Here is a 13,465-nt window from a genome sequence, read left to right as displayed (position 1 = left end):
GCGCCGCGGGCCCGCGCCTGAGAACTCGGTGGCGCACGGTCGGTTACCCGGCCACGGTCACCGGGCCCTGTGGCGCCGGTTTCGGCTAAGCGAGGGCCTAGGCACCGGGACGTGCCTGACACGGCAGGTGCCACACGCAATGCTCTCTGCCCCCGCCTGGGCTCCTCCCCAGGCTGTCACATAACTCCTGAGCTTAGTGGTTCTCAGCTCTGTAAGTATTCACTCGCTTTTATACGCTTTCTGGGCAGAAGTGTTCGAGAGATTTCCGAATACGCGTAGGTGCTGAGTACAAATACATCGACCTGTCCGGAGAGCTGCATTTTCAGGAGTACTTAGGTAGTTTTCATGCACTGCCGAGGTTGAGACTTAGTCTCAAAGAGCACACCCCAAGCGAGAAACCGTTTCCCCAAGACATCCGAGGTGTCTAAGACCGAATAGTTACAAACTAATCAATGTGTCACAAAATCAGTGTGTGACAGATTGTAGCCAACATCTTCAAAATGAAGTAGGATACAATAAAATACACTGTATCAGCATATCTCATACAGTAAAGAATCGGGAAGGTTCTGTTACTGTGTCTGCAAATACGATACATTTATCTAGACATATACTTAGTCGGTTATGCTAATACAATAACTCGAGGACCAAAGGTGTTCCAAGGTCAGCCTGGACAACATAGTGAGTTTGAGGCCAGCTTAAATTGCAGAGTAAGAGTATGTTTTTAAAAAGGGGTGGGGGGCATTCCCAAAAGGAATGTTTAAAACACATTGGAGGAGTTGAGCTGGCCTCGTGAGTAGGAGTGCTTGCTGTGCAGGCTTGAGGACCTGAGTTCATGAGCACCCGCATAGAAAGTGGGGCATGGCTGTTCATGCCTGTAATCGGAGGTGGTGGTGACAGGAGGATCCCCAGAACTAGCTTAGCCTAGCCACTGAGCTTCCAGTTAAGTGAGAGACTTTGCGTCAAAGGCAGTAATGTAGAGAGCAGTGGAGAGTGACGCCTGACATTCATGTTTACAAACCCTGCCCCAAACAGAAACAATGCCTTGAACACTTAATGTGCTTTCCCAGCCAGATCCCTGCAGTCCGTTCTCCTATTACCCTAATCTGTCTTTTTTGTTTGTTTGTTTGTTTTGAGACAGGGTTTCTCTGTGTAGAGCTTTGCACCTTTCCTGGAACTCACTTGGTAGTCCAGGCTGGCCTCAAACTCACAGAGATCCGCCTGCCTCTGCCTCCTGAGTACTGGGATTAAAGGCCTTCGTCGCCGCTGCCACCACCGCCCGGCTTCTAATCTGTCTTAAACATATGACATGAACTGTCCTCCAAACGTAAGCCTTGCCTAGCTTCATCCTCTTCCAAACCCCTTAAGGAAGCCCCATGGCCTATAGGAGTACATTTAGGGCTTTCTGGGATCCCTTAGGATCTGGTATCCATGAGCTTTACTTCCTTACCTTTAGTTCTGCAATTTCTCTAGGGCCAGGCAGTGGTGGTGCACACCTTTAATCCCAGCACTCAGGAGGCAGAGGCAGGCAAACCTCTGAGTTCCAGGCCAGCCTGGTCTACAGAGTGAGTTCCAGGACAGCCAGGGCTACACAGAGAAACCCTGTCTTTTTTACAGGTACTTTTTTTGCATTATTTATTTATTTGGAGACAGGGTCTCTCTACATAGCCCTGGCTGTCCTATAACTCACTCTGTAGACCAAATTGGCCTCTAACTCACAGAGATCCACCCACCTCTGTGTCCTGAGTGCTGAGATTAAAGGCATGTGCCATCATGTCCTGCACCTTCTACATTTGAAAATCTTGGCTTACTTTCTTTTTTCTTTAGATTTATTTTATATGTATGAATGTTTTACTTGTATGCTTGTATGTATGTGTCCACAGAGGTTTGAAGAAGATAGAAGGGTTGGATTTCCTAGAACTGGAGTTAAAAAGATGGTTGTGTGCCGCTGTGAGCCACCATGTGGTCCTTGGTCCTTTGCAAGAACAAATGCTCTAAACCACTGAGCCATCTCCCTAGCACCTTGGCCTACTTTCATCTTTTGTTTTTCTTGAGCAATCTTCCAAAGCCAGTTTGAACATCACTCAAATGCTTAGGTAAAAGGTCTTCCTTTTGGAGTCATATTTTCACAGCACACATTTCCAGCTGGGTACAGTGGCTGTCATTTGTACTCCAGTGACTTTGGAGGCTGAGACAGGAATATTGTGAGTTGGGGGCCAACCTGGGCAGTGTATAAGAATCTATCATTTTAAAAAAATGTAAACAAATGTAATGGGGGTTGGTGCCTTGTGCCTGATATCCCAACACTTGGGAGGCTGAGACAAAAGGATTGCTGTTAGTTACAGGCCAGACTGGGCTACAAAGTGAAACCGTTTTTCACAAAAAAACCAAAAAGAACCAGGCATGATGGCACACACCTAGCACTTAGGAGGCAGAAGCAGATCTCTGTGAGTTTGAGGCCAGCCTGGCCTATATAGCACCAACCAGGGCTACATAGTGAGATGTTGTCTCCCAAAAAGCAGGCAAGGAAACAACAATAAAACAACCCCTCCCCCCAACGTTGATCACCTTGCAGAGAATAAGAGACTTTGGAACACTCAGCCCTAAATAGGACATCTGTATACTGTCTCCTCAAAGCTCAGAGATCTATGTGGATGAGGGGCAGAAAGATTGTCAGAACCTGAAGTGATGTATAACTTCAAGGAAAGAGCTTTTTCCAGACACACCAGGGCAGATGCATGTGTGAGCTCACAGACTGTGACAGCATGCATAAGACTCACAAGGAGGCAGAGGCAGGCAGATCTCCGAGTTCCAGGTCAGCCAGGGCTACACAGAGAAACCCTGTTTCGAAAGAGGAAAAAAAAGACTTGCACAAGCTCAAGTCAGACAAGTCCAACACTGAGAGGGGAAGTGGACACCCTAGCCAAGAAGCTCTTTGCAAGAGATAGCTGTTGAGAGAGGGAAGACCAGTTCCCTTCAATGGAGTGACGCTGGGTATGTCAGCCACATTCCAGTCAGTCAACACAGTTTGGACTTCATGTATTTGTGTGTGTGTGTGTGTGTGTTTACATTCAAAAAAGGGGACAAATACTATAGAATTGTATTACATGAAATATATAAAATATACAAATTTATAGAGACAGAAAGATTAGACATTATCCCAAGATGGAGAAGAAAGGAATATAGAGCAATGATTTCCTAAGTACAGAATCCCTGTCTTGTGTGATGGAAAAGTCCCACAGATGGACAGTAGTACCAGGACATAATATCATGAATGTAATAAATCAGTACAGTTAATATAATGAATATCAAATATAATTATTGAATGAATACTGTGAATGTAATCAATAAATACCACAAATGTAATTAATATCATGAGTGTAATTAATGAATATCATGAGTGTAATTTTAAAAAAGCAAATAAATAAAATATTTAAAAAAAAAAAAAGAAAAAGAGGGCTGAAGAGATGGCTCAGTGATTAAGAGTACCGGTTGCTCTTCCAGAGGTTCTGAGTTCAATTCCCAGCAGCCATGTGGGATCTAATGACCTCTTCTGTCATGCTGTACAGGAAGACAGATCACAGATATACATAAATAAATATTTTTTTTCTTTTTTTTAATTAACATTTTTTTTAAACTATAACTTCTCTGCTTTTGGGGGAGGAAAGGGTTTATTTAGCTTACACTTGAGCATTGCTGTTCATATTGAAGGAAGTTAGGACAGGAACTCAAACAGGGCAGGGACCTGGAGACAGGAGCTGATGCAGAGGCCATGGAGGGGTGCTGTTTATTGGCTTGCTCCCCATGGCTTGCTCAGCCTGCTTCCTTAAAGAGCTCAGGACCACCAGCCCAGGGATGGCCCTGCCCACCATGGGCTGGGCCCTCCCGCATTGATAACTAATTGGGAAAATGCCTTACAGCTGGATCTCCTGGAGGCATTTCCTCAACTGAGGCTCCTTCCTCTCTGATGACCCCTGCTTGTGTCAAGTTGACACACTACACCCGCCAGTACAGCTGACCCCTTGTCAACTTGATACACAAACCATCACTATTAAGTCACATCTCTTCCATTCTTACTCATCCCCAAGATCTCACATTAAAATCATAAATAATTTTAAAAGTCCCACAGTCTACAAATTCAAACACATTAAAATTTCAGTCTCTTTAAAACATCCAATCTCTTTTTAAAGTTCAAGTCATTCATCTGTGGGCTCCTTTAAAAATCAAACTTAAATATCTTCTTCAAGTGGGAAGAACCAGGGCACCTTATCTGAACCAAGCAAAACAAAGCTCCAACAGTATAAATAACTCAATGTCCGATCATCTGAGATTTACTCGCAATCTTCTGGATTCCTTCAAAGGGCTTGTGTCACTTCTTTGGCTCTGCCCTCTCCAGCACACACAGCTGTCCTCTAGGCTCCAGCTGGCCCCACTGCACTGCTGCTGCTGTTCTTAGTGGTCATCCCATGGTACTGGCATCTCCAAAATGCTGGGGTCTTCTACTCGAACTGGGCTGCACTTCTATCAACAGCTTCTCATAGGCTCTTTTCATGGTGCCAAGCCTCAACTTCTTTGTATGGCCCCTTTAGTCCTGTGCCTTCAACTGCTCCTGAGGCTGCACCTTCACCAATGGCCACTTCTGGTCTCTCATAATGCCAAATCTCAGCAACTCTCCATGACCCCTTCATGCCTTCAAAACCAGTACCAACCACCTGAGTGACTACACATTACCAAGTCCTGCTGCCAGCACAAGGTACAACCTTGGCTATCCCTGGAATACAGCTCTGTGCTCTCAGCAAACACTTCCCTCAGTGATGCTGGGCTCGTCTTAATCACCACTAATTTCTTAGCTCCAGCTAACCAGCATCAATTGTCCTAGTAACGTAAAGGTTTCACTTCAGTAGTTCTGGTACCTTGTTAATCACATCTGGTTCTTCAGCCCCAGCTAACCAGAACCACAGAATCTTAAATCAAATTAGCAAACATCCCTGGTAGAGTCTTTAATATTTCCTCTGAAATTTCATAAGCCAGGCCTCCATCTTCATTGCTCTCAACATTCTTATCTTCCAAGTTCCCACAGAGCTCTTCATACTCAATGGCTCTTCCAGCCCAAAGTTCCAAAGTCCTTCCACAATCCTCCCCGAAACACGGTCAGGTCTGTCAAAGCAATACCGCACTATGCTGGCACCAGTTTGTGTTAGGGTTTCTATAGCTGTGATAAAACATCATGACCATAAAAGAAGTTGGGGAAGAAAGGGTTTATTTGGCTTACAGTTCAACATTGCTGTTCATCACTAAAGGAATCCAGGACAGTAACAAACAGGGCAGGATCCCAGAGGCAGGAACTGATACAGAGGCCATGGACGGGTGCTGCTTACTAGCTTGCTTCTTTTTTAAAAAGAAAAAAAGACTGTGAAGTTGGATGTGTAGGGAGGTAGGGGGTTGGGGGAGGGGAAAGAATATGATCAAAATACAGTGGATGAAATTCTCAAAAAATAAAAATCATTAAAAAAAAGAAAAGAAAAGAAAAGAAAAAGACCAGCTCACTCTTTGTAATCTTAAGTACTTGGGAAGCAGAGGCCAGAGGATAACTGGGTTCAAGGGCAGTTATGACTACATAGTGAGACCCTACCCAATAAAACAAAACCCTGGAATAAAAATAAATGTTAGTTCATGGACCACCCATCCCATATTATTTAACCCTCCTGCACATATATACCTTGGAACAACTGACTCCAAATTTTTGTAATAGTTGATATATTTGTCTAAGAATAGAAGCTTAGTAAACCTGAGTGAATGATAGCTGTTCCTGGGTAGTGGCTTTATTAATGACTGATTCTCAAGGTCTTCTACAGAGAATTTAATTATTTTCATAATCCAACCCAGACCTCCCTAGAATAAAAAGGAAAGCTTTGACCACTACTTTCTGTTGGTGACTTAGCCCATAGCTTTCTAAACTTTTTATTATGCATATGCATAATATTTAATATTTTACCCTCCGAAATAATGTTAGATATATAGATGCATTGCAAAAATAACACAAAAGGCTAGGCATGGGCCTTGAGAGATGGATTAGTGATTAAGAGTACTAGTTGCTTTTGCAGAGGATCCAGGTTCTATTCCCAGCACTCCCATGTGGCTCACAACCATATGTAATTCCAGTTCCAAGGTTCCATGCCCTCTTCCTGGCCTCTGGGCACCAGGCATGCACATACTACACATACATGCATGCAGGCAAAACACACATAAAATAATCTAAGAAAAATTAAATAAACAAGCCAGGCAAGTTGGCTCAAACCAGTAATCCTAGCACTTAAGATGTAGAGGCAAACACCTGAAGTTCAAGGTCATTCTTGGCTGCATAGCAAATTTGAGGCCAGCTTGGGCTATATGAGACTCTGTTTCAAACAAAACCCAATAACAACAAAACATCTGTGGGAAGGGGAGAGTTACTACTTTATTAGATTTAACACCTATATAAAGAAATCAGAAGGCATACAAAGAGAAAAATATGGCCCATTCAAAAGGGGGAAAAGTATATTCTGAAAAAAAAGTCCCATGGCAGCTCTACATAACAAAAATTCAAGCAAAAACTGACATTGTGGTGCAGAGCTGTGACCTCAGCACTGAGGAGGGATTGGGAGCAGGAGAGGCAGAAATGCAACATCATTCTTTGCTGTATAAGAAGTTAGTCGGGCCATATGAGACCATGTCTCAAACAATAACAAGCTCAAAGATAGAGTTTTGGTGGCTGGAAAGATGGTTTAGTAGTTAAGGGTACCTGTTAATCTTGTAGAGGACCCAGGTTTATTTCTCAGCACCTACACAGAGGCTCACAGACATACTTATCTTCAGTTCCAGGGGATCCCAATGCTTTCTTCTGGCTTCCATGGTCACCAGGCATGTACATACATACATGCAGGCAAACATTTTTTTGAGAGATACATGATGTGGTAGTTTGATTGGGGGGTGATTGGAGTAATTGGGCCCCGCAAGCTCACAGGGAATGGCACTACTAGGAGGTGTGGCTTTGTTGGAGTAGATACGGCCTTGTGGGAGGAAGTATGTCACTGTGGGGGTGGGCTTTGAGGTCTCATATATGCCTAAGCCATACCCAGTGTCACAGTCCATTTTCTGTTGCCTTCTGATCAAGATGTAGCCAGCACCATGTGCCTGCATGCCACCATGCTCCCCGCTGTGATGATAATGGACTGAACCTCTAAAACTGTAAGTGAACCACTCCAATTAAATGTTTTCCTTTATAGGAGTTGCCATGGTTATGGTGTCTCTCTACAGCAATAGAAACCCTAAGACACATGAAAAACAGTTTCTTATGTGTATGTTATGTTTGTGTATCACATGTGTGCCTGGTGCCTGAGGAAACAGAAAAGGATGTTGGATTTCCTGGAACTGGAGTTACAGATGGTTGTGAGCTACTCTGGGTACTGAGAGTGTAACCCATGTCCTCTGCTGGAGCAGCCAGTGCTCTTAACTACTGAGCCATCTCCTAGCTGCTAAAAAGATACATTTTTAAAATTACATTTATTTGTGGATGGGTGTATGGGTAGGTATGTGAGGCAGTTCTCTCCTCCCATCATGTGGGTCTCGGGGATTCAGTCTGGGTCATCAGGCTTGAATTTGGTTGGTAGCCGGTTCCTTTACCTATTTAGCTAGCTCATTAGCTCTCTCACAGATCAATTCTTGAAGATGTTCAAAGAATTGATAATGTGGAAAATTTTAAGAAAAGTATGTGTGCATAAGATACCAAGGCAACTAAAGAGATTCAGATGCTCAAAAGAAGCCAGGGGTGGTGGGGCATGCTTGTCTTGGTTAGCTTTGACTATCAACTTGACACCAACTAGAATCACTTGAGAAGAGCTTCAGTTGAGAAGTTATCTAGATAAGTTTGGCCTGTGGCTATGTCTGTGAATATCGTCTCGATAATTGCTATAGGAAGGCCCAGCTCACTATGGGCAACTCCATTCTCTAGTCAGGTGATCCTTAAGTCTCTAAGAAAGCTTAAGCTGGCAGCCAACCAGCAACCATGGTCCCTGCTTTATTTATCTCTTTGGGAAGTGAGTCCCATGGCTGGAGGTAATGCTGTGTGAGATAGCAGCAGGCCTGTGTCCCATGCTGTCTTGACTTCCTTCAGTGATAAACTGTGACCTGGAGTTTTAAGTCAGTGAGCCTTTCCTAAATCGCTTTTGGTCAGAGGGTTTCATCACTGAAATGAAATGACAACAATGCTTGGAAGCCTAGCACTTGAAGTGGAGGCATAGGGATCTTAAACTGGAGTTCAGCCTAGACTGTTAGGAGACCTGGTTTTTTTGTTTTTGTTTTTGTTTTTTGAGACAAGATTTCTCTCTGCGTAGTCCTGAGTGTTCTGGAAATCACTCTGTAGACCAGGCTGGCCATGAACTCAGAGATCTGCCTACCTCTCTCTCCCGAGTACTGTAATTAAAGGTGTGTGCCACCACTGCCCAGCCGGTTTTTTTTGTTTGTTTGGTTGGTTTTTTTTTTCTTTTCCCGAGACAGGGTTTCTCGGTGTAGCTTTGCGCCTTTCCTGGATCTCGCTCCGTAGACCAGGCTGGCCTCGAACTCACAGAGATCCGCCTGCCTCTGCCTCCCAAGTGCTGGGATTAAAGTCTTGTGCCACCACCGCCCGGCGGTTTTTGTTTTTTAGTGTAGCTTTCACTTAATTCACAGTTTTAACAATTAGGCACTTAAGGTTGGATGGCTGCAACTGCTCAATTTCTGCCTCCTGGTGCTCCATGGTGAAAACCTTGGTAGTGCAAAAAGACAAAGGTGCTGAATTCCTCTGACTGCTAACTCATGCCCTCAAGAAAAGCATTCTGGAGCCTAGAGAGATGGCTGTACTCTAAGTCACCTATATTGTGAAATACAGTGGCACAGCCTGTGGGTTGCCCTGAGAGCATTTTATAAGCAGCCTCTGACTGGATTTTGAAGTTGGAGGATCTTGCTCTGGATGCACAAGTAAATACCACCATCTGCCAACAATAGGGTGGGTATCATCCACAGAGCACAGACTGATTAATGACTTACTCCTGGAAGAAGAGAGGGAGCTATCCTGTAAATTTATTGGGGCAAATGGAGACTTTGGGGGTATGTGGGCAGATGAAAATCTTATCAAACAAATCAGGCCCAAGAACTTATGCTAGCCGCTAGCCTGGAGAAAGGGTATAATTCCCTCAACCTGACCTCAGAAAGTGGTAGATACCTAGTGGTAATGGCCCCATCTACCCTGTCATCTGATCCTTGGGGTATGACAGATAGAGAACTCTAGACTACCCCTGGAGCCTCGGTTAGTCTTGGTCCACTACTGTTGACATGCTCTACCTGCTTGCTTCCTGTATACCTGAACTTGGCATTTCTTGCTCTTAGACCTGGTTCTGCCTTTGACCCTGGAGCTGGAACGCTGCAGCTTTACTTTCAACCCTGTCAACAGCTTCTTCCATTGTCTTAGTCACTGTCCTACTGCTGTGAAGAGACACCATGACCAAAGCAACTCTTATAAGAGAAAGCATTTCATTGGGACTTGCTTACAGTTTCAGACGTTGAGTCCATTGTCGTCATGGTGGGACATGGCAGCAGGAAGGCAGACGTGGTGCTGGGGAAGTAGCTGAGGGTTCTACAACTTGAGCTGCAGGCAGCCAGGAAGAGAGAGACACTGACTGGGCTGCCTTGAGCTTTTGAAACCCCATAACCCATCCCTAGTGACACACTTTCTCCAACAAGGTGCCACCTCCTAATCCTTCTCAAGTAGTGCCCCTCCCTGATGACTAAACATTCAAACATAGGAGCCCTATGAGGGCCATTCTTAGTCAGACCAGCACACCAGTGGTTGGTTTGGGTTCATTATGTTAGCAATATAGATTCTACTTGCATTTCTCTTAGCCTACTTGAACTCTAATATAGCCTCCTTAACTTGTATTCTTTCTGTAAACCATGTATGTGCATGTATATGGATATATTTCCCATGTGCTATGTGATATGAGAGTTAGTAATTAAGATTAGAATAAAGGGGCTGAGGAGATGATTCAGTGGTTAAGTGCCTGATATTCAAGTGCGAAGACAGGAGTTCAGATCTCCAGAACCAAGGTAAATGCCAAGTGGGTGGTGCAGCTGTAATTTCAGCCTCAGAAGGCAGGGACAGATTGTGCACAGACAAGCTGACTAGGGAGACTAGCCATATTGGCCTGAGTTCGGGGTCTGATTGATAGACTGTGCCTCCTTGAATAAAAATAATCGATGGTAACTGGGCGGTGGTGGCACATGTTTGTAATCCCAGAACTAGGGAGGGCAGAGGCAGATGGATCTCTATGAGTTCAAGGCCAGCCTGGTCTACAAAGCAAGTTCCAGAACAGCCAGAACTGTTACACAGAGAAACCGTGTCTTGAAAAACAAAAACAAACAAAAAATGATGGTGATGATTTCCAACATCAATGTCAGGATTCCACATGCACAAATGTATGCCCACACATGCATGCACACAAGAAAAAAAAGATTGTGATCAAAGGCTCTGCATTTGCCTTGGCCAGATTACCAAGGTAAATAGGATTATCTGGTTGCCACTGAAACCATTGAATCTTGTGAATTTACCCATACTTGATAAATTCTGACACTGTAGAAAGACAAATGTTTGACTGCATTTCTAGCATAATATGCTTAGTACTCACTATATATAGGATGACTTTGAACTTTTTACTCTCCTGGCCCCTCCTCTGAGTGCTGGGATTACAGGGTTTTGCTACCACATCCAGTGTTTTCCCATTTGTGAGCTTTTCTTTTTCTTCTGTAAATAGTTTTTGTATATGTGTCTAATTGCCTAGATAGAGTTTTTAGTCCTATTCTATAGTACTAACTCACTATAGAAGTAATTAAAATAGGCTTCTCTCCCTCTCTCTCCTTCCCTCTTTATTCCTCCCTCTACTTCCTCTCTTCCCTCTTTTCCTTTTCTCCTTTCTCCCCATCTTTCCCTTCCTTTTCTTTTCTTTTTGTGACAGGGTCTCACTAGGAAGCTCAGACTTACCTCAAACTCACTAAGTATTGCCCTGGCTGGTTGTGAACTCAGTCCTCCTGCTTCAACCCCCTGAGTGCTAGGATTACTGATGTGAACCACCATTTAGTTCTGGAGACCTAACCCAGGCAGGCAGGGTCAGTGTTCTGTCTTATGAGGATTGGTTGAAGAAAGAGGGTCACGACAGAATGTAATTCAGGCTTTCTGCAGTAGGGAGGAACAGTTTCTGTGAACTGAAACCTGAACAGCTGTGCAAGGGCGTATTTATTGACTGATACACAAAAGTTGTTTTTTGGGTAAAACAAGATCTTCATACCCTAATCTATATGTTTTCTGAGTGAAAACATCACACCCTGCAACTTTAGTCTTTATTGTATACTGCTTGAAGTACCCAATAATGCAAGACATTGCAGGTGTGCCAGGACCATCTTATGACCAAAGTCATGCAAAGGCTGTAAAGCTCCTCCAGAAAAACAGCCCTATCGATAACAGAAAACAATTACTGTTTTCCACAATGATTTCTTCAAGGTCTAGGTACTTAGAGAGAACAACTGTTTCATTCTAATGTTCAACCTAGATACAATGATTCTACTGTTTTTTCCCCTACAGATGATCTACAAATTGAGTATATCCCCAGCCTAGTATACATCCCTTTAATATGAGGTTGGATTAGATTTGCCTGGTTTTTTTTTTCTTTTTTTTAAAGAGTTTCACTATGTAGCCCAGGCTGGCTTCAAATTTAGGATCCTTCTGCCTCCTTCTGAGTGCTAAGATTATAGGCAAGCCACTACTCCTGAAGAGAGGGTGGGGAGTGGGAGAGAGAAATTGAGATTGAACCCAGAGCCTCACATATGGTAGGTATTCCCAGCCTGTGTTTATTTATTTAAAAAACTGTGTGTATGTCTGTGTGGGTATGTGCACAAGTGCAGGTGCCCATGGAGGTCAGAAGGTGGCACTGATCCTCCAGATCTGTAGTTACAGGGGTTTGTGAGCCCCCAGTATAGGTGTGGGGACCTCTGGAAAAATTGTGCTGTGCTCTTAACTGCTCGGCTCCAGCCCCTACCCAGGCCATTTTTAAAAACCACTTTTTCTTTTTTCTTCCTTCCTTCCTTCCTTCCTTCCTTCCTTCCTTCCTTCCTTCCTTCCTTCCTTCCTTCCTTCCTTTCTTTCTTTCTCCTTCCTTCCTTCCTTCCTTCCTTCCTTCCTTCCTTCCTTCCTTCCTTCCTTCCTTTCTTTCTTTCTTTCTTTCTTTCTTTCTTTTCCCTTCCCTCCCCTCCCCTCCCCTCCCCTTTCTCTCTCTCTCTCTCTTTCTTTTTTGAGATAGGGTCTCACTATGTAGCAGCTCTGGCTCATGTAACTCACAATATAGACCAGGCTGGCCTCAAACTAGCAGAGATCTATCTGCATCTGCCTCCCAAGTGCTGGCCATATCAGGATTTCTGTAGCTAAATTCCGAGGGATATCGGTCAGTAGGTTACTTTCTTCATCTAGTTTTATTTTATTTCAACTCCCCTCCCCTTTCTTTCCTGGACTTATTATAGTAATGCTGGCCTTATGCAGTGAATTAGGAACCTATTGTTGTTTTAAAAATATAAGAGGCACTGGTTACCGTTCGGAAAGGTCATGAGGCAGGAGCCACGACAAAATCAGAGCTTTATTAGGAGGAAGGGACAAAAGAACCAGGCCTGGGGAAGCACATGCAGGGAGAGAGATAGTGGGGGAGGAGAGAACAGAGAAGAGAGAGGAGGAGTCTGTGTTCAGCTTTTTAAGGACTCCCGTGCACATGCGCAAGTGGGCTTACTGAGCTATGCCAGGCATGTGCTGATTGCGTGACCGTGCTGCGTGCATTTGCGCAATCACACAGCACACGGATGACGTAAGACCCCTTGCTTAGCTCCTGAACTGCTCATGTGTGGTCATGCAGCTGGAGTGGCAGCAGAATCCTAACACCTATCCTTTTTCTTGTGTTTTTTAAGCAGGATTGGTGGTAACTTTCTAAACACTTGGAAGAACTCACTAGTGAAGACATTTGGTCCTAGACTTTGGAAGTTTTTGATTAGTGATTCAGTGTTTTTACTTCTTGCAGGATCATTTAGATTTTCAGGGTTTTTCTTTTATTTATAGATGTGTCTGTGTGGGCATGTCCATGAAGGTCAGAAGACAGCTTATGGGGATTGGTTCTTTCTTCCACCACGTGAGTTCTGGGGATCAAACTTGGGTCCTAGCCATGGGAACAGGTACCTTTACCTGTTGAGCCATCTTGCATGCCCAGATGTTCAGGTTTTTGACTTGGTTTATGTTATAGTTTGAATGTGACATGTCCCCCATGGCTTATGTGTTTGCACACTAGGGACACCGTTTGGGACTTGTAGAACCTTTAGGAGATGGGGCCTGGCCTAGCTAGAGCAAATGGGTTATGAAGTTCCAAAG

At 44.1% G+C, this 13,465-nt stretch overlaps 1 protein-coding gene across 4 annotated transcripts in view; it reads left to right on the top strand.

Annotated features, from left to right (window-relative positions):
- Positions 1-21: 21 nt before the first annotated feature.
- The window catches only part of Urgcp (upregulator of cell proliferation), a 51,135-nt gene continuing 37,691 nt past the window's right edge, over positions 22-13,465 (top strand). Inside the window, exons 1-2 of one of the 4 annotated variants that reach the window (XM_076545883.1) lie at positions 74-211; positions 7,151-7,224. The gene's annotated coding sequence lies outside the window, so the exon portion shown is untranslated. Of the gene's footprint in view, positions 212-7,150; positions 7,225-13,159; positions 13,230-13,465 lie in introns of all 4 variants that reach the window. The other 3 variants (XM_076545882.1, XM_076545884.1, XM_006972978.4) reach the window with 3 other exon arrangements.

The sequence above is a fragment of the Peromyscus maniculatus genome, chromosome 10 (assembly GCF_049852395.1).
Source record: "Peromyscus maniculatus bairdii isolate BWxNUB_F1_BW_parent chromosome 10, HU_Pman_BW_mat_3.1, whole genome shotgun sequence".
NCBI lineage: Eukaryota > Metazoa > Chordata > Mammalia > Rodentia > Cricetidae > Peromyscus > Peromyscus maniculatus.
This window is presented reverse-complemented; position numbering and strand designations above follow the sequence as displayed.